The sequence below is a fragment of the Lonchura striata genome, chromosome 2 (genome assembly GCF_050655825.1).
Source record: "Lonchura striata isolate lonStrDom1 chromosome 2, ASM5065582v1, whole genome shotgun sequence".
Lineage (NCBI taxonomy): Eukaryota > Metazoa > Chordata > Aves > Passeriformes > Estrildidae > Lonchura > Lonchura striata.
In genome coordinates this window covers 90,356,685-90,382,290 of record NC_140704.1, presented here as the reverse complement: position 1 = coordinate 90,382,290, position 25,606 = coordinate 90,356,685, and the positions used below count along the sequence as shown (strand labels likewise).

General features: G+C 35.9%; 1 long non-coding RNA gene across 1 annotated transcript in view; it reads left to right on the top strand.

Moving 5' to 3' along the window:
• Positions 1-25,160, top strand: part of LOC146768333 (uncharacterized) — a 69,872-nt gene extending 44,712 nt beyond the window's left edge. Inside the window, exon 2 of the long non-coding RNA XR_014952804.1 lies at positions 1,112-25,160. This is a non-coding gene — a long non-coding RNA (uncharacterized LOC146768333). The remainder of the gene's footprint in view (positions 1-1,111) is intronic.
• Positions 25,161-25,606: the final 446 nt, after the last annotated feature.

The following is a 25,606-nucleotide window of genomic DNA, read 5'->3' as shown; positions in this document are numbered from 1 at the left end:
GTATGCAAATGGATTACTTTTTTTTCAAGTTAAACTGTATTTTGCTCTACTTCCCTAAGCACTTGGTTTGGAAATTGTATGCAAGGGTTTGTAGAGAGACAAGCCTTGGTATTTATGGTGGCTTTGATTTCCAAAGAGTTCACAACCTTCTATTGTATAGTTGGAGCATCTGTAGCTATTTGCAATCATTATTTTGCTCTCAAGGTGGCATCTAAATAATTCTGTAAGCCAAGTTTATAATTTCATCACTGCGCAAAACACAGGTGGTAGTGCATGCTGTTGATCAAAATTGTTCTTTACTCTTAGAAGTAAAATAAATGTGATCAGAGAAGATAGAAGGTCCTGCAGTAATGTAAGATGACGTGTGTATTATCCTAAGAGTTTGCCTAAGCCAACAGATCACCTCTGACTCTTTGTGGCTTTAAATCCTAGATTAGTAAGAAAATATTCACAGTTTTTTCTTTGGAAGCATATCTTCAAAATGCCTATTTTTTCCTATGAAACTATGTAGAAGGATGTGATGTTAAGCAGAGGATATTTAAACTGCCAGGAGAGTAATTATTTGGAAAAATTATATAGGTCCTGCCTATATAATATAAACTATATTGGAAATAGTTTTTCCAAAAATGTAGAGATTTAGTACACTACTTACATTAGTTGCTGTAACAAGGAAACCTGCTTCCTTCCCTTTTTAATGACAAGGCATTTTTTCCCTTACTTTGAGGTATACTGTGGTTTTAAACAATTGTCTCTAAAACTACCTTGCTATAGTATTAAATTAATTAATGTTTGTCCTGTTTCTGGCTAGGATAGGGTAAATTTTTGCAGTAGCCAGGAGGCACCATGGCTAGGAGGAAGAAGTCATCTTATGCCACCTCATGCCTTGCCGGGGCCAGTGGAAGGGACTCTCTACCAGGAAGGAGGGTTTCCTTCCTTTGACAAAACTTGGCCAAGAGATCTGCCCAGTGTAGTCTATTGTTGTTTGGGGTATTTTTTCTGTAGGAATTTTCTTATAGCCTCTGTCATTAGTATTGCTGCTGTTACTGGTTTTTAATTTCAGTGCTCTTTTCAGTAAACTGTCCCTACTAACCTGTGATCTTTGCCTTCGTAGCCTTCAGTTCTCCTCTCCAGCCTGCTGAAGTGAAGGGAAGGTGGAGGGGAAAACAGGAGAGCAAGAAAAAGAGACAGGGATGTGCTTTTTGACAGTCTTGGTGGGTGCACTGCACTGGGGGACAATGAAAATGTCACAGTATTGAAAAGAAAAGTACAGGTGTTGAACATTCTTTTGTTGCTATTAATCATGTGATAGCATTTTTACTCATGGCTTACATAATTAAAATTCCTTCTTTCTGTTTATTTATCATGATAAGAATTTTATAATCAAATGGAAAGAAATACACTTGCTTCTTTAAATAGTGCAAGGCTTTCTGGTCAATAAGGTCTAAGGCAAAAATGCTAAAAGGTGTCTTTTCACTGGCTTTCAGAATTCTTTTTTATGGGTTAGAAGCAATAAAAATTTAATAAGCTAGGATACCAGAGAACAATAGACCTTGTATCAGCTTGTGTGATATATATTGTACAGATATTACTTAAGGTTTATCTCCAGACCTATGAGAATGTAAAATGTTCTTTGTCAATTAAGGATCCTAGGAAAAATAAACAGACAGAAACCAACACACCACCATCAAAAACACGGGCTTGCAGTTTGTTCCCTCTAATCTAGTTTTGACAATATTGTACTGGAAATGCATTTTTTTATTCTTTTAATGAATGAATAGAGAGCAAAACAGAGCTCCATTACTCACAAAAAACAACCCCGAAGTGCATCAGTATAAAATTGATGTCTTAGAGAAAATTAGAAAACCTTTCACTCCTGTGTAATTTTTTGATGTGTGACTGAAACAATTTTGAGTGGGTTGGGTGGCAGTCTCTGTCCAGTGTCTGGAAACAATTGCTGGCTGATAGGTAACAGCAGTGTATTTGACAACAGATGTGAATTTGTAGATTCACACCTGAAATAAATTCCTAAGCCCCATTTGCAAGAGTATTTTTGCATCTGAATTTGTTCTATATATAGTTCTTGTATCAAATGTCAGAAGCTGTCAGACTGCTGGATTTGGTGATCATTTACATAAGCACATTTTTTGCTTTAAAAAGAAATTAAAATACAGACCTGCACATGATATCAATATATCTACCCAATTAAAATAATTGGCTACTTATAATTAGATTCGGGAGACCTGGAAGACTGGTTTACAAAATGGATTAGATGAATTAAACATGTTCTGGCTAATCAGATGTCCACACAAACATTAACTTAAATCTCAAGGAAAACAGATATTTATTTATGGATAAGAAGCCTTGCTAGTTAAAATAATTAAATGTTCAGTCTAAGTAACAAATAATTCTCCTGGACTGAAGAATTAACTATGGGAAGCAGTGGAATCAAAATATCCTGTGTATTTAAAATTAAAACCCATAACATATGTAGTCCTGTGCTGGGATGAAGGCAATCAACATGAGGCTGAAGGTGACCAAAGTAGTATCTTTTGAATTTTTAATTGTTGCATTGGTTTTAGAAAAAGATCCTGATAATTTTTGGCATGGGAAATAGCTAAAAGCACAAACCTGTTAATCTCGGGCTCAGGTTTAGTGTTATTTTCCTCACTTCACACATATTATATGTGCAACATAAACAGTTTTATACACAAAACCAGAATCAATACAGTATGATACTCTATATAGGGAGGGCATGTATGAAAGCCAGCTCCACAGTCATCTATTTAGCAGGAGAGGCCTTTTGGGCATGTGAGCGGTGTTGTTTTGCTACTTATATTTGCTGTGTTAGTAGATGGGATCCAGATAATTATTTTGTTACTCATTAATGGTTTTCATATGAAAAAAAATTAGTAATGAACTCATCCTATCTCCCCAACTGATAGTTGGATTAGATAAACTAGGTAAACAGATGGAAGGTTCAATGTAGACAAAGAGAAGTAATATGATCTGTGAACTGTAAAACTCTGTTATTTCATTGCTCTTAAAGAATCATTGAATATTGCATCTGTAACAGAGTAGATCAGGAGTCTTCCAAAATCCAGAAGTCTGGGTTGAAAGGCATGGTCTGCAAAAGTTTTATTTAATATAACCTAGTCAGTCTCAATGACTGCTTCAGATTCTTTAAAAATGTGTTCCATTAGCTGTAGAAATAGAAAAGTTTGAACAAAAACTAGAAAGCAACAGTGCTTTGGATAAGAAGCAAAACTGGAGTCACATGTGCACAAACAAGACACCCATGTTAAATAGGTCAAAGGAATTTAAATGCACATTTCCATACTCTATAACTGATAATGTACATTGTTTCAGGCTATATTAATTTTATGTAGTTCTAACTAGTAACTCATTATATCTAGATTAGAGAGTACTCCTTTATAAAGAGATTATGTGTATTTAATGTGCACTGATTAATCATGTTGCCATATCTATTTTTAGAATAATTAGATGCCTCACAAAGAAGTTAATTGTCTGGTATTAAAAAATACAAACTTCTGATGTGCTATAGGAGATAAAGAGTTTTTATATTAAACTAGATTTGTTCTAAATATTTAAGGTACAGAGAATACAAATTGTGCTAATCCTGACTGGTTTTGTCTCAATCATGAATGATGGTAACTATAGAAGTTTTGATCTGTAGAATATCATACCATTACTACATATTGATTTATATTCTGAGTTTGCAATGATCTCACCAAGAGAAAGAATTCAGGTACTTGTACATTGTTATTGGTTTCATTTCTCCAAACAGAGTGTCACAACAGAAAGCAGAACTAGATAGAGACTGTATCATGTTAGTACTATAGCAATCACTGTGAAAAAGGAAAGCAGACTCCCTGAATACTTGTACTGATTTGCCCCTAGATTACAGTGCTTTTATTACTTACAAACAGTGAAAGGTGTAGGGGCTGTTTTCAGGTGGTTGTAGAGAGTGATAAAGTTTCCCCTGAGTCTGCTTTTCCCCAGCCTAAACACCTCCAGCTCCCTCAGCCACTCCCCATAAAACTTGTGCTCCAGACCCTTCACCAGCTTTGCTGCCCTTCTCTGGTCTCACTCCAGCACCTCAACATATTTCCTGAACTGAGGGGCCCAGAACTGGACACAGCACTCCAAGTGTGGCCTCACCAGTGCCAAGTACAGGGGACAATCACTGTCCTTGTCCTGCCAGCCACACTCATAGAAGCGAGGCTGTCAGCATCATTTTTGGCCACCTGGTCACAGGCTGGGTTACTTTGTCAGCATCCTCAGGTCCTTTTTTTACCAGGCATCTTCCCAGCAACCCTGCCCCCAGCCTGCAGCGCTGTAGTTGTTGTGATCTAACAGCAGGATGTGTCACTTGGCCCTGTTGAACCTCCGGCCATTGGTATCATCCCATTGTTCCAGCTTGTCCAGATCCCTTAGCAGATCTATTCTGCCTCCCAGTAAATCAGCACTCTCTGGGCCCAGCCATCCAACCAATTTTTACAGTGAGGCACTTCACTTGTTGCGTGGTCTGTTTAAAATGTCAGCACAAGCACTTGTTTGACATTTAAGCAGTGATTAGAACATGTAGGTTGCTAGGTTTGAGCGTATCACTCACTTGTTTAAAGAGACAGGGTAATTAATTGTGTAGATAAACACATATTTCCTGCAAGTTTTTGTTATATCATGGAGGTTAGGTTTCATAACGTGAAATCAACCTTTTTGGTTTCAGTCTTCAGTGTTCTACCATTTTCAAGGAAGGTGAGGTCTCTTCCAGACTTGTCATGTGCCCATATTTCTGAATAATGTAAATTAAACAACTTTTCTTTATGATCTTCCATGTATTAGTCACACTTTTTTTTCATAGAGAGGCTTCCAGATCCTTCAAACCATCAACTGAAAAATAGGACAAAGGAAATCAGTATTATTGACTCACAGTCTTAATCAAGGGTCTGCATTATCTAATCTGTTTGCCTTACAATTATTGACTTTTTTTTGTATATTTAGAATGTTTTTTTTCCTTATCTTTCATGCAGAGAATTTATGAGATCAGATTCGTAAATCGTTTGAAAGGAAAAAAAAATGTTCTTTAAACCCTCAGAAATGTATCATAGCTAATATTTGCACTAATCTCTGCTCTCTGCTGTGTGACAAGTCATTAAACAACAAAAAAATAGACCACTTTTCGTTATTGAGGAAGCTAAATTTACTGCTATATGTGATACCAAGTGACTTAGGTATATTAAATGATGGCAGTGCTTTGAAGGTGCTAATCTACTGAGGGGATACGTACTGATGTTTTTAATGTCTCTCTAAGGTCCCTTATGGTAGATGAACATTAGACATCTGGGAGCTGTGTTGATGACACAGTGAGGAAGAAATTACTAGCAGGGACAGTTGTCCTCCAACAATGTACTTTGAGCATTGCTGTCTCAGAGGACACAGAGAAACCAGTCCTGTTTTATTATCAAAATTAGGTTATAAAATTTCTGTGCAGTTTATAAAAAAGTATTTTTTTTCCTTAAACAACAGGGTTTAATTGTTTGTATTAAAATAAAACACTGCTGTTAAAAGCCAGCAGGTAGCTTTAATAATATGCATCAAATAATGTAAATATAAATGGGTACCCTAGGGTATGAGCTGTAATCAATTCATCAGAGATTCCTAATAATGAAGCAATTAATTTGATATGGGAAAAGATATCACTTGCCTTCCAGAGCTGACAAGCTGCATTTCAGTTCACTCCCTCCTCACTTCTTCCTTCCCTCCTCTTGGCATAAGTGAGTTTTTACTCATAGCCATGTGTCAGACTTCCCATCTGTGGGAATATTGATGCTGCCTGAAGAGACACAACACAAACATCTTATCTAAGCACTTTAACTAGAACCGGATGCATGCCATGCACTGTTAAAACCTTACTCAAAACTGTTTGCCTTGTACGTTATGCTTTTCCAAAGTAACAGTGCCTTTAGGAAGGAAAAAAAGAAATAAGCCAAGCTAACCAACAAACTCAAGCCCCAGTGAACAGTGCAGTTGCAAGATATATCACAGCCCTTGGTAAAGGAAGCAAGTGCATGGAGGTGGATCTGATAATGTAATTTAGGTGGCAATGACATCACTGTTATTTCAAAGCTTATATCATTGATAACATATATATCTAGAGACTAAATCCTAAAAATAAGATGTGATAACTGAGTGCAAAATGAAGGTGTGAGGAATTAATGCTAATCTTCTGGACAAGTACAATTGCCATGTGGAGCTGTGTGTTATGTAGCAAAAGCTGTTATGCTAAAACAACTATCTGTGGTATAATAATATGTATTCAAGTATTCCCCAGCTGAACTGGAAGTAGGCATTCTCATGGCCTTATCCAACATTTTTTATATCAGCAGTGAGAGTGACTTTGGCAGGAGAGTTGACTGTATTCAGCTGTGCTCAGCACCTTAGCAGATGTGTTCAGCACGCATTAGGATCTGACTATTTTGTCTCTATGAAGCAAAACACTGCTGAAAGCCACTGGAGGTTTTGCTTGGCTAAGGTTTCCAAATTGGTTACTGGGTCTGTTTTCACTTGTAAAAAATATGTCATTTTCCCCTGTATAGTTTTTTTCCTTCAGAAATAGTCTAGCTAGTATTTTGTGTGCTGAATTGGAAATATCCTCGATGAAATATGACATTGAATTAGACAGGCTCACCTTTGCAATTAAATGGATTTAAGAATGATGTAGAATTAAGATGATGTTAGGTGATGTGGCAAGTTAGGTGATGTGGGGGGTATTTTTCTTATAAAGGACTGAATATAATACGCTCTATAAGGAATCTATTTTCTAAGGAATTATCTTTTAATTCTACCACCTCACAGGCCTGTTCCAGCCTTCATGGTGGTAATTATCACCATGTAATCAGAGAATGTTCTGAGCTGGAAAATACCCATCAGGATCACTGAGTCCAACTCCTGGCCCTGTGTAGGACACCCTGAGAGTGACACCATGTGCTTGAGAGCATTGTCGAAACACTTATTACCTCTGTCAGGCTGGTGCTGTGACCACTTCCCTGGGGAGCCTGTTCCAGTGCCCAGCCACCCTCTGGGTGAAGAACTATTTTCTGATATTCAACCAAATCCTCCCCTGACTCAGCTTCATGCCATTTCCTCAGTCATGGTCACAGTTATGGAAAGTTAGATGTTATACTTGTACAATATTTTTGTAATTTTACCACGCTGGTAACCATTGTGTTTCTGTGCGGTAATAGAGCCTTACAGTTATTTGTGATATTATTATATTGTTTAAAACTAATCAGTATTAGGAGACAGCTCCAAATAGTACATTTCCAGTAGCACTGTATTTTATAATGAGTAATGTAGAAGGTGTTAAGATTTGAAGTTTCTGAATCCCTCTTGTCATTTGGGAATCCATTATTACTCCTCCACCAAGCAATATACTGGATTCGTTTTCATTTTGTCTGCCTGAATTAAGCTATGAACAAAAAGTAATTGAAATTGCATTGCCAGATGGATTGCCTTCAAATGTTACCAGTACAACCTGTCTATAGCTAAAAGTAGAATAAATATTTTCAGTGATGTTTGGTAATAGTTGGAAGAAAATGTCCAACAATTTACCTAATTATCAGTAATAACAGTGACTGAAATAAATGCCAATAAGAATCTGACAGTAAGCTGTATTTATAAAAATCCATGAAGTATGACTTGACATGTCCTGGATAGCTTTGCTAACTGTCAATATGAATAGAGGCGACCCCACTCCTAATGTCCAATATGCTAATCAGATTTCTCATTACAGTTCTTGAAAGACTTTTCTTCTGGCTCAGCTCCAGGGCAGCAGGTCCTGTACCAGTGCTAATATTGGATAGATCATTGGTTGCAGAAAAATTATCTCCCAGAAGCATCACATCTATCATCATGTCTGAATCTGTGAAGTTGATTTCAGCCCCATCATTCTCTGGAGACTCTTTTCTCTGCATGCATCTTTTGAAGGCAGGATTGGTTTCCAGGCCTTCAGATAGGTTTTTTAATAGAGAAGTTGTTTAAATGACACATTATAGATGATAAATAACCACATTATATCAGACTAAATAATTTGTTGACTATTATGAGAACTTGCTCTTGCCTTGTGTATGAACTTTGTGGTACTTGAAAGAATTTTTTATCACAATATGCAAATATTTAAAATCAGGTTTTCTGCAAGGTAACATTGCCTGCATGCACTTATTCTTAGACATCCTTGCATTGAGAACCTAACTTTCCCCTGTATTAATTTTTCTGAATGAATTTACAATTATTTGTGTTCACAAATTAGTCTGTTACCCAAGAATCTTATCACACAGCTTTAGAGAGCAGTGAATACTCTTGCACCCATTGCTTTTGCTCTCTGAAGATGACTTTATAAATTGAGCTGTACTGTCTTCTTTCTTTCATAGGCTTAACTGTTTCCTAAAATATTTTATTTTGTTATTATAATGTATGTTATTTTACTTGGCTGTGAACTTAACTAAAATATGGCAATTGGGCTGAGTTCTTTCTAACTCCTGCCTCATTTCTAGTTTCTCAGCTCCTATCTCATGTGGATTTAAGACTTTTCTATTACCCTCACAGGCTGTAAGATGAGTTAGTGCATTAGGGTCATGCATCTACCTACGTAAGTTTCAGATAAATTGGAATATGTCTTCACAAAGTCCTTTTATGCCTTATTTGAATTCTGGAACTGTTGTGAAGAGAGCAAGAGAAGACAGTAGTCAGGAGAAAAAAATTTTTATCAGATCAGCCTACAGATTGTGGTGAAACTGATGAAGCAGAAGAATGTCTGTGGATCCGAAAACATTAACATGGCACTTTCCAGAATTAGAAATGACAAAGACTGCTAGATTCAGAAAGAATCTTTATTTCTCTGGAAATTTTGTATCAGTTTCAGCTATTGTTGCTGGCTTTCCTTATCTAAAGAGATGATTTTCTCATCATTTGAACATAAAGTTCCAGAATAATATTTCTGCAATGATTTCATCTTCAGTAGAAACATTTTTCTGTGGAAACATACCTTCATGCTTGAAAACAAATAAAGAAAATAAATAAACTTTTGAAAAAACCCACAACCCACAAAACTCTCAGAACTATTGAGGACTTTCAGGTTTACATAGATTTAATAATAGATGGTTGTTATTTTTACAATTTATCTGATCCCAACATGATCTGTGTGGAAATACTTCTCATTTTCCTGGTGTCCTGACCTTTTTCAAAATCAAGGCCAAGGAAATGTAAAAAAAAAAAAAAAAACCTTGAGGGAAAAACCCCTTCAAAATCACCCTAAGTCAGGGCTTTCTGGCTGGGAGTCGTAATGAACTCAATATATTAGAACTCATAGCAGGACAGAAAAAAATATGTAAAGCTAATGGCAGATAGAGCTGCGAGTTTTACCTCAGTGTGGCAGGTCAACATCACCCTGTGAATGATAATGGATTAAACCTAAAGCTGGAAAATGCTGTAATCTCTCTCGTGACTTGGAAATCAGGAAGGAAAAACTGCATTGCTGATATAAACCAGGCAGTCTAACAGCTCTTACTGATGGCAGAAAACTCATTCTCACACCCAGGAGGTGTCTGGGAGCTGACAGCATCTGTGTCATGTCAGGTATTTCACAGTTCTGTGTGTTTCCTTTTTCTTTATTGTGGTATTGCTGCATTTTGAAAAATTTCAGCTACCTATTTCTTGACTAAAGGATTCATATATTAATAGTTAATAAACTCATATTGGTCATAGAGAGGTAAAATAGTTTTCAACAGAAGGAATATGGAGCAGCAGATGATGCAGGTTTAATGTTCATAAAAAACTGATTAACACATAGCTTTTGAGTAACCTCTAGAGCCCTTTGCTTATTGTTGATACTTAAGACTTATGAAAAACCAGTAGATAATTTCCTAAAATAAAGAATCTGAGTCTTCTTCCTATGCTGACTAACACATTGCTTCTGGCTCAAGATTTCACACAGCTGCAAATTGGAAAGTATTCATAGGGAATAGCAATGCCTGCTTGCTTTCTTTGCTTCCAAACTCCTGCTTAGCCATCTTCTACTGACCACTGCTGGAGGTCTTTGGCTGGATGCTCTTTTGCATCAGTATTACATCTGTAAGGCTCAGACTCTCTAGGCTGTCGGACAGAGGGTTTGGCAAGGTCTACATCAGCATGTAACTCTATGAACTAGGACAGGATCTTTAGACAGGAGCTGAGAACGCCATGTAGAACATCTATGGTATACATTACTCGGGGTGTTTTTTTGAGCTAGGTTTAACCTCATCTTCTTCACTGAATATCCCCATCATGTGTGTGACTCATTTGTAGGGAATGGAGTGTGGTTTGTGCACTCCTGAAACAGAGCTTCCAGTTTGATTTCCTATAGAGGTAATCTAATTTGTGCCCACCTAATCTATCCAGTGTGCTGAACCAATGCACATAAAGTAGGCACAGCAAGGGATTTGTTTCAAACTTGCACTGATATTCTGAAACAAGATATTAATGTAACTCACACCTGCTTTGTCTCAGCTTCTTGCAGAAAGACTTTGCTTTCCTTTTCTGTAGCTGGTAATGGCTTCTGTTTCAGAATGACTCTTATATGATATATGGGGCAGACCTGATGGCACAGCCATACAAATCCAGTAATTAGTTAATTTGCATTATTAATATATGTGTTTAATAGGCATGCCTGCATAAATAAGATAATTAGCTGTGTTGGATAATATTACAGAGCAAGTTTGTATCAAATGCTGCTGAAGTCCGTCCTTTTTCTTGGTGACACAGAGTTTTCAGTATGACACAGCTCACTGAAGAGTCGAGAACAAATTCAGCAGCATGATGATGCGTATGTTTTCTGCCTGTATTTTAAATTACATTTCTGTCACATAACAGAGAAATAACAGTGATACAGGCACTGCAGACCAGATCTGCAGAAGCTCATTTACATTTAGGTGGAACAATACAGCTGTCCTGAAGCAGTGACAGAGGAAAGATCTTTAAGGAGGTATTGAAGTGAAGGAAAAAAGCGTGAGGCCATAAACTCTGGGGAGACAGGGACCAGAGTAAATTTCCTTGGCTTCTCTGCAGGTAGAAGAGGTTGGAATTTCTATCAACTTTGCAGAGCGGGCTGACTGGTTTGGGAATTGGACTGATAGTCAATGTTTGTGGCATTGGGAGGAAGAATGTGGATGCCACTTCTTTGAGGAGATGAGCTGGTCAGTTACATTTTGCCTTTTCCAGCAGCTCCAGTGAGTTTTTGCAGTCATTGAGGTTTCAGTATGAAACTGGTCTGTGGGATCTCATTAAACTGCAAATAATGGCATCATGCTTATGTGACAGGAATGAAGTCTCACTTGAAACTCCCATTATTTTTTCATTTGGAAATTCCTTTGTCCTTTTGAAAGAAGGTTTTGAATAATTTTAATTATGGAAATAGTAATTTGCAAAAATTCTGATATTTTTAAAACCTGGAAGAAAAGGCCCATCCTAACTACCTGAAATAATGGGAATTTTTAGGACTAAAGTATTTTGCATTTTTTCTACACAAAATCACAATAGCTAATGATTTTCATCATCAAAAAAAGAAAATGTCATGGCATTTGTTGTCCTTCTACCAATGAAAGCATAAGCATCACCAGATTAAAGCCAGAAATAAGTATTTTCAATTTTAAAAAATTGTAAATATGTGAATAAATTTCATCCATTAAGATAAAAATTCCATATGCAGAAGGGATTTTATTTTTTATTTTTAAAAATTATGTTTCATTCTGAATTTTGAGAGAATCAAAGATAATTTAAGGAGGATATATTTAAGGATTTCTATATTTCATCACAAATGCTTGGAATTTTTGGCAGTGTATTTTAATTTCTTTTATGTCATCTTAGATTGTTTGGGTACAAGGAATGCATATTCTGACTTCTGGTGGTTGTTTTAGGGCTTTTTTTGGAATATAGTGAAATAGTATTGAATTAAACAGTGCTAACCATGTGTAAATTTCCCAGATCACTTCAAAAGACTTTCTACAAAATACTTTATTATCAGGGTGACTGAAAACCTTCAGCCCGTAATGAAGCCAGTGAGAGCTGAGAATTTCCTCTGAAGATATGCCTGGTAAACCTTAAATTTGATTTTCCTCTGGAAAATTCATCCTACTCTAAGTCTGTGCTACAATCTTTTTAATGGTTGGTCAAAGACCTAGATCTGACCTTAGATTTAATTAAGGTAGGTGTTTGGGTGTTGATCCCTGATTTACAGAGGGTTTATGTTCAGGTTAAGGGGAACAAAATGTTCTTCAGTTTTAGGGTCTTCAGTTGGATAATGTGAATGAGTCTTCAGGTACAAAACATTTATTTTAATGTAGTAAATCCTCCTGTTGTTGCCTTGGAGTGGCTACCTGAAACAGAGACTAGACAAAATTAAGATAATAAAAGTGGGTATTTATTAAAGGCCTTCACTAGGTAGAACTTAGGGAGTCAAAAGCCTCCAAGGGTCTGCAATCAAGATGGTCAATGGTCACAAGTTTTTCATACACTTGCAAATTTGGTCCATTTACATATCAGGGATTAATCCTTCAATTACAGTTTCAGGTAATGAAGGCATTTACTACAAGTTTGCCTTCCCACCTGGTCCCATTAACTCCTTACATGTCTCAGGGACTGAGACAATAATGTGTCCTTGTGCTTCAGGCCTACAGTGGAAATGTTTTGCCGTGATAAAATGGGAGAACAGTAGCAATCAGGCTATGGAGTTTGAGAGTTATACACTAAAGCAGTACAGGATCTGAAAAATATAAATGCTAAATCCTAAGGCATCACTATTTATTCAATTGCACAGGAAGAATTTGCAATGACATCCAGGATGTAGTAACTCTGGGGTTTCTTTAAACTCAAACCAAACACATATCACTGGCATAGTCTAAATAATGCCTTGTTCCTATAAGATTTTCCACATTAGACTATTGCAATCTAATGATTATAGCTGTACTTTACATATAAATACTCTCATAATGTAATGGTAAAAAAATAAGTCATGCATATATAAGTTTAAGCTAATTCTAACTTTCAAAAAATAATCATTTACAAGTTTATTACTTCATTTGATGCAAGAATGACTCTTCTTTTGCAATAATGCTTCTTTGAATGGTGTAAGAAAACACTCATACACCCTTTTGGGCAAACCCACATGTAAATACTGAGGGGTTGGTGTGTGCTTCTGTATGAACTGTGACCATATAGTAATCTCTTCTTTTTACAATACACAATAATCAGGTGAACATGTCATGCATAATAGTATTGTGGGTCTGTGTAATGGAGCAGAATGAGATGCGTTTATTTAAATAGGTAATTTAGGGCTTGTTACTGAAATTCACCTTGCTTTTAGTACAGTCACACATTTTGGGAAAGTATTTCTAGATATTTAAGCATGACAGAAACTCTGCAACTTTTTGGGGTAAGTATTGTTCTGCTAGGAATTAAACTAATTTCCATCAGTATTTAAATTATAAAAGAAAGGGAAACAACAGAAACTCTAGTCCTTACTGAAGCTGTAACTGCTGTTTCATGGAAGAATGGATTTTAAATATTTAATGCCAATAAATTCTGTGTTTTTCTGTTAAAAAGGGCATATTTAATCTAAGCCTGAGGAGAATTTTTAGATAAATACCAAGAGAAACTTAAAAAATTAATGTTAGAACAGGGCTGTTAGGGAAAGGGGAAGCAAATGTTTTTCTGATGATATTACAACTGTCTTTTTGCCCCACTCTTTTTTTTTTTTTTTTTTTTTTTGGTGATAATAGTGATTTTATTGGACAAACAGTTGTCTGTGTCATGAAAGAGATGAATTTGAGAAATATGGGAATCAATTTGGCTGAACTAGAGGTGTTGAAATGGCTCCCAAGTCTATTAAAAGTTTCACACATACACATTTCCAACCTAATAGTTGACATCACCTGTCCCATCCCAATAGAGCCTGTCAAGAGGAATGAGATCTGGTGTAATATGACAGCTGCTTTAAAGTAAGTGAAAAATAGTGGAGCTGCTGTTACTCCCCTTGATTGTAGAGCATGGGACACAATGGCTGCATGAGGTACAAGACAAGGCCTTGTCTGAAAAGAAGAAATTAGGGAGGCAGGAAGGACCTGTCTGCAGGCTGCACATTTAGTGATCTAGGAAGGAATTGGTAACATGATAATATTGGGGAGGGAGGAAGGAAAAGAGGAAAAGGGTATGTAAAAGATGCAAAGAGAGAATAGCAAAGATACAAATACAGTAGAAAGACATTGACCTCAAGGTGTCACCTCTGATTAATGAGAGACAGACACATTGCTGGAAGCTGAGAGGATATGTGCACTAATATACATCACTGTATACTGTATACACTCCTTTCTATATTTTTCTTGCAGTTTTTGGTTCTAGCTGTTGTTGGAATAGGGCATAGAAATAGATGGCTTCATGTGATGCCCCAGGAAGGACATTCTTTTATTCATTCTGTGTTTTGCCATAGTAGTGAGGAGACAAAACCTGAAAACAAACAAAAAAAAAAGGAGACAGCCTTATCATGAGCAAAATGCATCCTTAAAATTCAATTTCACGTTTAATGCCTGAGGATGTCATTTGGAAATTGGCCAAAGGAATAAGAATCTCTTTCTGCCAAGTCTGAGTTTAGCTCTGGTCTAGCCTCAGGCAAATTATATACTCTTGCTGCATGAATGACAAATATAGAGCAAAAAATACAGACTGGTTTCACCCAAGGTACTGAGGGAGTGCTTACATCAATGGTTATGTGAAGTGTATGTTGCGTGCTGTATAAAAATGATTGCTATTATTCCATTATTCTCAGCTGAACTCTTGATAAAACTGTGATACACTGGGGGCAAGGCTTCTGGGAGTCTGCTGTTAAGGTCTGCCTGCCACCAAAATGAAAGCAAGGTACCATTGTGTCAAGTGGAGTTCAAATTTCTGCATTTGTACTGCCAATCATATATTCATAAAATGTAGATTTTTCTTGGCCTTATTAAAAACATTACTGGAGTTCATATCTCTTTGCTGTCACACCAAATAACATGGAAGGTAAGGAATTTAAAATTAATTTCATTGGGAAGAGATGTGTCTATTCTTACACTGTCTTTTACAAATATCTTTATGTGCAGGCATGTTTATGTTCTTGCATTTGTAAATAATGTGAATTATTTTATGCATAAAAATTTACATACACAGATGGCTTATTTTAAGCAAATAATAATATAAACTTTGTGTACATGTACACATGCACACATATGCTAATAAAAGTGTATGTTAATTTGTGGAAGAATGTGATTCCTCTGGCCTCTATCACCTTGTGGTATTCTACTAAGTTTCTACTCTGGGTAAGTGCTGCACCTGAGGAGGAAGAGCCCCAGGCACCAGTGAAGGCTGGGGCTCACTTATTGAAATGCAGCTTTGCACGACAGTACCTGGGAGCCCTGGTTGACACCAACCTGGACATGAGCCAGCAACATCCCCTGGCATCAAAGAAGGCATTTGTCACTCCAGTCTGTATGAGAGGTGCTGCCAAGAGGTTGAGGGTGCTGATCCTTCCCCTCTCTTCAGCACTGGTGAGGTCACACCTGGAGATCTGAGTCCATTTCTGAGCTTCCCAGTACAAAAGAGACATGAAAATGCTGGAAAGAGTTTGTGGAGGGCCATGAAGATGATTAAGGGTCTGGTGTATCTCATAGAAGAAAAGTCTGAAAGAGCTATGACCATTCAACCCAGAGAAGGGAAGGCTTAGGGGAGATAATTTTAGGAATCTGAAGAGGGAATGCAGTGAGTATTGAGCCAAGCTTTCAGTGAGTGCTCAGTGACAGGATCAGAGGCAAAGGGCACAAAGAGAAATACAAGAACTTCCCTCTGGACAGTAACCACTTTTACACTGTGGCAGTGACTGAGCACTGGCACAGGTTACCCAGGACACTTTGGAGTCTGCATCCTTGGAGAAATTGAAAACCCATCTGAACATGGTCTTGAGCAAACAGCTCATCAGTCTGCCCAGTCACAGTAAAGCATGTTTAAACAGTGAAAAAGAAGAGCCTATGAATAAGAATAAGTTGGTTCTGATTATTTGGAACAGTGCTCATATTTCTTCTTCCAAAGGAAGATATGCACACACTCATGGCTTCTCTCATTACTGTGGGACATAACAATGTAAAGGAAATAACTTACAGTAGTGTACTGGAATAAAGATAAGCCCCTGATTTTGCTAAGTCTAAATTGGAAATTTACTACAGTGGAAAAGAAGAAATGAAATTTTCTGTAAGCTTAATTCAAGGAACTGAAAATAATGCAAGTCATAAAAACAAATTCATTTTTGAATAGGTATAAAAATTCTATAGATGATTTTACATTTAAGGAGAATGAACCAATATGAGGACTCCTCATTAACTTTCAAGGACTATTTGGCAGGTAATGGAATTCATCCTCTGAAACATTTATTCTATTTGTCTTATAGACACACATGCCTATCTCTGAACAACACAATTCGCAGTTGGAGGAAAAAGCTGTCTCTTTTGCATAGAAGCCAGAAGGAAAAGCAGAAGAGAAATAAGACAGGGAGAGGAATAAAGTTGAGGCTAGAGAGAGAATATGTAGAGTAAGCAGAAAAGAAAACAAATTCATTTGCCACAAAGAATGAGGAAAATTAAAAACTACTGGAAGCTTTACAAAGATGCAAAAACCCATAACGATGCAATTCTAAATTTACAGCATTGCCTTAAAAAATATGCATTTTTTGTTTTATTGGAAATCCTGTAGGGATATTTAGCTAATTTTGATTTTGTGTAGAACTATGGAAAACTGGTTTGTGTCTCCCATCTGTCTCACTCTGTCCTGCAAAGGCTTGGCATCCTTTTGCTGTGGAAAGGACAAGCCCGTGAGTCTGTGATTTACTAAAGCTGACATTGCAATGATTGGGAGACTTTTGGATGGATGGGAAATATAGATGATAGAAAACTAGAAACCTGACTTGAGAAATGAAATCTAAACAGTAACAAAAGTTATACTTTGAAATATACAGATGTAAGAGTTTTGGTTTCTTTTTATGTAAAGAAATTCAAAGTTCTTTATTTATGAACAAAAAGTTGCAGAAAAATGGTTTATTTTTTTAATATACACAACATAGTTCATTACTTGGAAATACATGATCCATAATGTTTTACTCAGTGAAAAGCTATAAATCATGTACATTATTATCCTGTCCTTGGAAAATAAGTAAAAAGTTTTTTATTTAATCCTCATGCTTTCACAAAAAGGTGATTTCTCTTATAAATTCTAAAGAAACTGTTGGAAGATGAGGGTAAACTCAGAACTTCATTATTTAGTCTAAGTTTATCAAATACACAGAGTATTGACCAGAAAAAAAAAATCTGTTGAATGGGTTAGAGATGGGAGTTCTGAGTTTTGTTTGTTTGGCGTTTTTTTTTGGTTAAGATCCACGACAACTTTTTTTTTTTTTTTACAAAGTGTGAGTGGGATATGACTGAACAAAAGTAGTAAATATTGTTCAATTTAAGTAAAAAGTAATTCAACGAATTAATGTTTAGGGACTTGGAATTCTATTTAATATACTGACATAAGAACTTATATCATGCAAAATTCTGTGTCTTTAAAAATCCCTTCAAGTACTTTCTGTACTTTGTACTCTCAGAGAATAAGATTTGCATGATGAATGCAGAGGGCAATTTTGAATTGCATTAGCATCCCTATAACTCATTTCTGGTGGAGTAAATGATAGTTGAATTACATTCTTACCATGTGTCCCGTTGCTCCAGCAAACATCAATTCCACGGCAAAGAGCAGTCACAGTACCTCACAAGAAATAGGCAATGGTTTAGTTCAGGACTTTTATACTTATGTACCATTGCTTTTGATTCCCCCAGGAGTTCAAAATTTATGCAAAGAGTAACATTCTTATTTTCATGGTTTCTCCTGTCCCTCTTAAAAATTTTGTAGTTGTACAATTTCAAAAATTGGATCTGAAAGTTTTGGTCTACTTTAACAAAAGTTAAATGAGCCCAGCCAGTCTGTATAAGCCTCATAAACTTAGATGATACTTTACCAAATGTTTTTGTGACTCTGCATTTATTTAGTGCTGGTACCAGCAGTGTCATTTAACTGCCTTATATTTCATGACCCACTCAATCTGATCTACATTTAAAACTAGGTTGATGGGATTTAATGGTTTAGCTTATCCAATGTGTATTTTTATTGCAGTTGGAAATGGCTGTGTTAACGCTTCCATGCACAAATTCTTTCTTGCAGAAGACTGTTTTGTTTTTTACATTAAGAAAATTAGGAAAAAAATGTATGATTTATGAAATTTTTTAGTACTTTCAAAATAGAATTGTATTATTTTCAGCCTCACTCTACATGTTTCATAGAGCATTGATTTGTATAATAAGTTAAGGCCCAATCCCAAATCTATTTTTCTTGTATGCTTTTTCTTAAATGGATGCTCTGTGAGGATTCTGACATGGATAGATCCAGATGTACAAGCAGTTGTATTTGCTTAGATCTGTGTGGAGAAATTTATGACAATCCTCATCACAATCTGAGATTTTTAGTATCGAAGCAGTGCTTTCTTTCAGTCTGTCAGACTGCACAAGGGACAGATGACAGGAATAAAGAAACATATTTTGTAGTGGTATTTCTGTCTTTGTAACAGGTAAAATTACCTGTAAAGAGCAGGTGTGTTACTTCTTACTGCATATATTAAGGAAAGCAGAGAAATGCTTTCAACTAACTACTTTTTTTGTTTTCCTGGCGACACAGCTGCTGAGTACAGACACGGCAGATGCATCAGGGACATAGAGAAATTAAGAGGGTCGAGATGGCCTCATCATGTGTAGCTGGGTATTGTCCTCAGCTGTCTACTGCTACCTCCTGTCTGCCTCTGCTTCAGTGGTTATTCTGCCTCTTGATGCTTTTAAAGGCTTGTTGTCATGACCTGACAGTTTTGGATGAGATTTCAGGAAAGATTATACACATTTTTAAACAGCAAGATAGAGAGACAGAGTTAAGGCTTCTAAAACAGAAGGTTGTTATATTATAACCTATCACTTGCTGTGATTTTAGGTAGAAATTTAAGCATACATGAAAAGATCCATCAGTTCCATATATTATAAGAAGAAGGAGGCAAGTAGAATTATCTGTGTGCCTTAAACAATTGTTCAATGTGAAAGTACTCTCCTGTGCAAAGATATTTATAGCTTGCTTTTTTTTTTTTTCAGAGCTGTAGGAGTTTTCTGGCATTGTAGGTTTTTTCCTTTGTTTGTGAGGTTTTTTTTTTTAACTTGGGACATCTGACTCACCTATGATAAAGTAAGTAGGTGTATGAATCCATTAATGCTTATTACATATTTTAACAATTATGGGACTATAAAAAAATCTGAAGTACTTGCTATGAATGTTTATCTTAAATTAGTGTGTAGTGTCTTTATTCAAAGAAGAGAGGTGGTTAAATGCATGGTTCATTTTTTAACTGGCATACTGTGATTTTGGCTGCAAACTGAATTACATATTCATTGTAATATTCTTCTGTTGCCTTCTGAGCAATTTTGTTCTTAATCAAGTTTTTATGAAACTATGTATTATCTTGATCCACATCCTAGGAAATGCTGACATTTATTCGCTCCCAGATGGAGGTTTTCAGAACTCGGTATCTATCTGCATTTATGAATTATCAACCCTCTTGTGGATAGAGCACCTTCAGTGTTGCCCTCTACTCCAAGTTCTGATGAGAATGTTTCTTAGGGTTTTTAGCATAAAGTACTTTATTGTTATGGGCACTTTTGTAAATGCACTCTTGTACATTATTGAAGGGAGTGAAATGGCTGCATGAAGTTTTGTAAATAACCAGCGATCATATAAAAATTTAACTGATGGATATTATTGTACTGTATGTGTAAACAAGGTGTACAAGCAACCCTCTTGATGATCAACAGAAAAAGAGCTCCAAAGCTCTGGCTGAGATAACTACTGCTATTCAAGTTTTCCTTTATACTTGGTACTGTGCTTTTGTGTCCTAGAGCTTTGTGATGGTTCATGCTTCCTTACTTTATAGAGGTGTCAGTGAAACTGCAGGCTACACCTCTGTCTGTTGTTTAAAGAAGGAGATTAATTTCTTAATTACTTTGCTTGAAAAGGTGAAAAGATTGGAAGGTAAGGGCACACCAGTGTTCTATGATGGTAGTAGTATAGTTAGACCATGCTGTCTTCACACGTGTTGTATATTGCACTTACATAGCAGTAATGAAGAACAGAAGATGAAAATCTGGTATTTTGTCTTGGTTGTATTGCTGTCCCACCTGTAATTAGGTAGGCTTGTGATTGCTATTCAGTGTCTGCATTATCATACTAATTGCAAATAAATCTTTCTTTTGTTTCTGTATTTACTTCTCCTAGAAACTTGTATTTTCTTCTTTCTTTGTCCTTCGTTGTCTCTTCTAGCAACATCACAGGAAACTCCCAGGATTACAGTTTCCTTTACACCTTTCAAAAGTTACAATTCAGCTGTCATTTTTTGCCCATTCTCCTAGTGTCTTTAAATTCAAATTCTCTGAATCTCTCATGGATGTGACAGGGTGTGAATTAGGATGCAATAGAACACTTATTCCTATGAAGTATAAGGCTAGAAGTCAAGTACCATTAAAGTAAAAAATGTGTGAATCATTGTGCCGTAAGTCACTTAATAATATATTGTGTGATTCTGTGTTGGCCTGGTGCAATAATTTACTTAAAAAAACAAACAAAACCAAAACATAAAGAAACTTCAGGAATAAGTTATTTTAATTGAAATTTATTTATTTTTATATTGAAATAATTTTTTTGAATGCAAATTAAATGGGTTAAAATTATGATAGATATGTTCACTATTTTAGGTTAACACTAAAAATTCTACAAATGGATTTTTTTAAAAGGGAGTATAGATGACCTTGAACACTTTCAAGGTTGGGGCATCCACAGCCTCTTTGGAAAACCTGTTCCAGTGCCTCACCACTCTCACAGTAGAGTATCTTCCTCATATCTAACCCATACTTACCCTCTTTCAGTTTGAAGCCATTAATCATTTTCCTATCACTACATTCCCTTGTAAAAAGTCCTTCTCTGGCTTTCTTGAAGGCTTTCTTTAGGTGCTAGTAGGTTGCTATCAGATTGTCACAAAGCCTTCCCTAAATTCTTTCCAAATTGCTCCACCTAATCTCACAGGAGGAGGTATATGAGGGTTATGAGAATCTAGTCTAATAGAGGTGGTAAAGACAATAGATCCTGAAGCCTTTTGTTACCATTTCTTCTTGCAGTGGCTGTTCACAGGTTGATCAAAGTAATTTTATAATATAGAATTGCGTGGTAATTTTCTATTAATAAAAGCATCGTTCTAAAAAAATATTTAGAGCTGTGTTACAGCTAAACCAAGGTGGAATTTTTCAGTTCTCAAATGCTTTGTGCTAAAACCTTAGAACTTGGATCCTTTTTATGTGCGATCCACATAGGTGTGAAGCCAAAAGTTGTTGACTTATGTTGCTCTTAGTATGGGAGCACTTAAATTCACAGTGAATGTGTTCTAGTTGTTGATATTCAGTAGATCATGGAAGCATGATTAAGAGTCAAAAAACAGTTTCTCCACCTGAAATAGAGAAATCTTTATATTCACGTCTTTTGCTTTGTCTTAAGAAAAAAAGTAAAATAGAAAAAAAAGTGTATAAAACACCCTTGAGAGGTATGCTACCCAAGACTCATTTTCATGAAGACAATTCCTTAATTTTGAATAATAAAGTTCTATTTAAGTTGCATCCTTCCCTTTCTGACATTTAGATTTAGATAAAAAATGGTATAATGGTCAAAGCTTGTCTACCATCTTGTCAAATGTTCACACCATAGGAATAAAGGAATATTATCACATCTAGTTGTTCTGGTTTTGTGTGTGACAAGGTCAAAGCACAACACAAAGAGTTGAGTTACAGTTAGAAACAAGATGTAATAAATTTCTCCATAAAGTTACCTGAATTTGAAACAAATGGAGAAAATAGGCATTTTTTAATGGTTCTGGCAAAGTAGACAATGGCTATTGCATTGTCCCATCACTGGAGCCAGTTTCTGAGAAATGAAATGCACTTAGTATTCCAAGATAATTTAATGTGCTTTGGAAATGTTTCTGACATTTTCTATGTCTATCCCCCTATGGATGTATTTTCTGGTCAATGGATTTTATCCAGTTACTGAAAGCGAAGATATAATTTGGTGTGGTGGAGTTTTAAATTATACAGATCCACAGCTATTGTCACTAATATTTTTTATAAATATGTCTTCAGTGCAGCAGATACAACACATATGTTAGGCTCTCTCTTATTTTTTTTCTTTCTGTTTAATTTTTTCCTCTGGGCTTCTGAACACTTATTTTTATTTGGAAAGTTATTGTGTTGGTAGGCCTGGTGACTTTTCACTGACTACTCCTTTTATGTATTTTGCAATTGCATTGCCAGCTCAGAACTGAGCTTTGGGAAAAAAAAAAAGTGCAAAGCTGGAGATGGGCAGAAATACCCAGAAGCTTAAATATGGGGGGGAGGGGGAGTGTGTGTGTGTTAATGGAATTTTAATTTAATGGAATTTTTTTCATTAATGGAATTTTGAAATTGACTTATTTAGTTCAGGTCTTGGTTTTGAGATATTTAAAGGGAGTAAACAACTGGACTATTAGATTAGTTGTTTATAAAATCTTCAAGTTATATTCTGCTATGTGTGAATTTTCAGCTATTTCATTGTAAGAATTCACTTCACAGTACACTTGTTTTTTACTGGGGCATCTATATTCTCTTTTCTTTTTCACCAGCCAGCCTTTCTGGATTCAGGAACTTGTCCTGAACTCCCTGACAGAATTTATTATCATCGGAATACCTGTGTTTTTTTGTTTGCTTGTTAGAGAACTATTGACAGCAGACAAGACCGTAGATGTGTGTACATGCAGAAGGTAGGTCTGTGTAAGATCTGTGTCCTTAAACACTGGGATAGAGAACAAAGACCCCATCAGAGACTGAAATTCTCTAATGGTTGCTTTTAGTCCCTAGAGAAATAACCAGCGGGCTGACAGTTCAGATGGACACAACACACGTTCAATTCTGATCTCTGCATGGGCAAATTTGAGTCACAGGATGTGCATTAGCTTGGCTGTGTCAAGAGATAAATGAGTGTTATTTTTGGTTCCTACCTGCTGAGATATAGCCCTGGTCCTATAAGCTCAGCTTGTAAGAAGACCACTTACATTCATGGGGATATTAATTAGGGATATTTTCCTCCTAAGTCTCTCTCTCTCTCTCTCTCTCCCTCTCTCTCTCTCTCTCTCTCTCTCCTTAGAGAGCTCAATAAAGAATTGTTTGGCATTAAAAGCAGGCTGTTTGTGAATAAGACACCTGAATAATGATTCTGAAGTTGTTATTTTTATGCAAATATAGCTATTATGATGAGAATGAATATACAAATTAATGGAGCCTGATACAGGAATAAGAATTAGTTAATCCAGCAAAAGCTGCAAACTGTATTTTTAATCTTTCAAAGGAACTGCAGGTAATTTTTAAAATTGTTTTCTCTATCTTCTTAATTTCTCACATTTCTTCAAACTCTTTAGAGACAAATTTGGTTCTTAATGTCCAGTTGAGGAAGTGTAGAATAAGACAATTCAGTAAAATCCAAGTGTCTTACAGTCTATATAAACTAACTAAAATTGTGATTGCAATAAATTGTGGTACATCAGTCAGCTCCAGATCTAATCTTGTTACTTTTAACAGTAGTTGCCCGTGACAAAACATATTTTCTGTAGCCTAAGCCAAATTGGAATGGCTCATTCATCTGTTTCTTCAATAAAGATTCGTCAGTGTTCCTTTCTGTTCCTTGCAGGTGATAAAGGGCTCCCTTGAAACACATGCAAAATTTACCTACCAATAGTTAGTGAGAATGTTTCTTCTAACAACTAAGGGAATAATAGTGAGAGCATCTGTCCTGGTTTCAGTTAGGGTACAGTTAAATTATTTTCAATAGCTGTTCCAGTGCTGCTTTTTGGATTTGGAATGGTGATGATACACTGATGTTTTGGTTTTTTTCCTGTTGTGTTTATCCTAAGTCAAGAACTTTTTTTCTGTCTCATACTTTGCCAGTGAGAAGGTTTGTCAAACAAAAAGAAAACTGTGAGGCAGCACAGCCAGGACAGGTGAACCAAACAGATCAAAGGGATATTCCACACCATAGTATGCCATGCCCTATGAAGAATATAGTATATAAACTAGGGAAAGTTATCTGGAAGGGTGACCAGTCTGGATTCAAGAAGCGGAGTCTGGCATTGGCCATTGGGTGGTGAGCATTTACATTGTGCATCACTTGTCCTTTGGTTGGTTTTTCTTTCCTTTTTTTCAAAATTATAATTATTAGTATTATTTTACCATTGGTATATTTTCTTTTGTTTTCAATTATTGCACTGTTCTTATCTCAGCACACAAGTTTTACTTTGATTTTTCTCTCCATTCTACCAGGATGGGGTTGATAAAAGTAAAGGCTGAGCGAGTAGCTATATGGAGTTTCATATCCAGCTGGGATTAACACCATTATATCCTTCCCTAAATTCTAGTTTATAGACTTCTGATCATTCTATTATTTTTCTTTCAATATCAAAAGTATCTAAGAAGATCAAAAAATGGCTGTCTGTATTTACCACAATGTTAAATTTTCAGTGATTTCTTGTAGAGACTTCTCTTTATTGGATCACCTTGTAAAAGCAAAATCACTTGAGTAATATATATGAAGATGGCAATAGTGTGCTATTGTTCTTGAGATATCTGTTTTTACAGCTAGTCCACTTGCCTCTCATTTAATCCATGATTTCTTGGCTGCCCAGAAAGGAGGATGATGATTATTCAATACTTTTTTGCAGGAAAAATCAAATCAGTATTTAAAATTTATTAGTCTGGAATTAGTTACAAGAGTTGAATGATGTAGTCTAGAAATTAGTTGGTGTTTTGGATTTTTTTAAGCAAAGCAAACTCTTTATGTTATGTTTTCCTTTCTTTTTTTCCCTTTTGTAGTAGTAGCTTAATAAAGTTTTTTTTTCCTGTTATTAAGCTTGGGCCTGCTTTGCTCTGTTCTCGATTCCACTTCACAGCATTCAATTGAGAGATTACATTTTCATTGGGGCACTGGCATTGTGCCAATGTCAAACCATGACACCCTGTCTAAACATATGTGCATGTTCACATGTATTTTGTTTTAAGAGCTGTATTTTTTATTTTGGTATTGCTTTTCTTTCTTCAGCTGTAGATTAGGGATGTTTAAATATAATACTCTGAGTCTGAAAAATGGGAAGATGTTGTAGTTAGAAATTTTATTAAATATATTAATTTCAGTATATATTTGCTTAAAGCCTATTTTTATATCTGAATTTATCTGATAAAATTTATGACAGGAAAGACAAAAAGAACTGCTTTCAGTCAAGTGAATTCATAAATACCTTTTTACAGTGGTTCTGAAGAGGTCAAATTATAGCACAATGGCACACCAC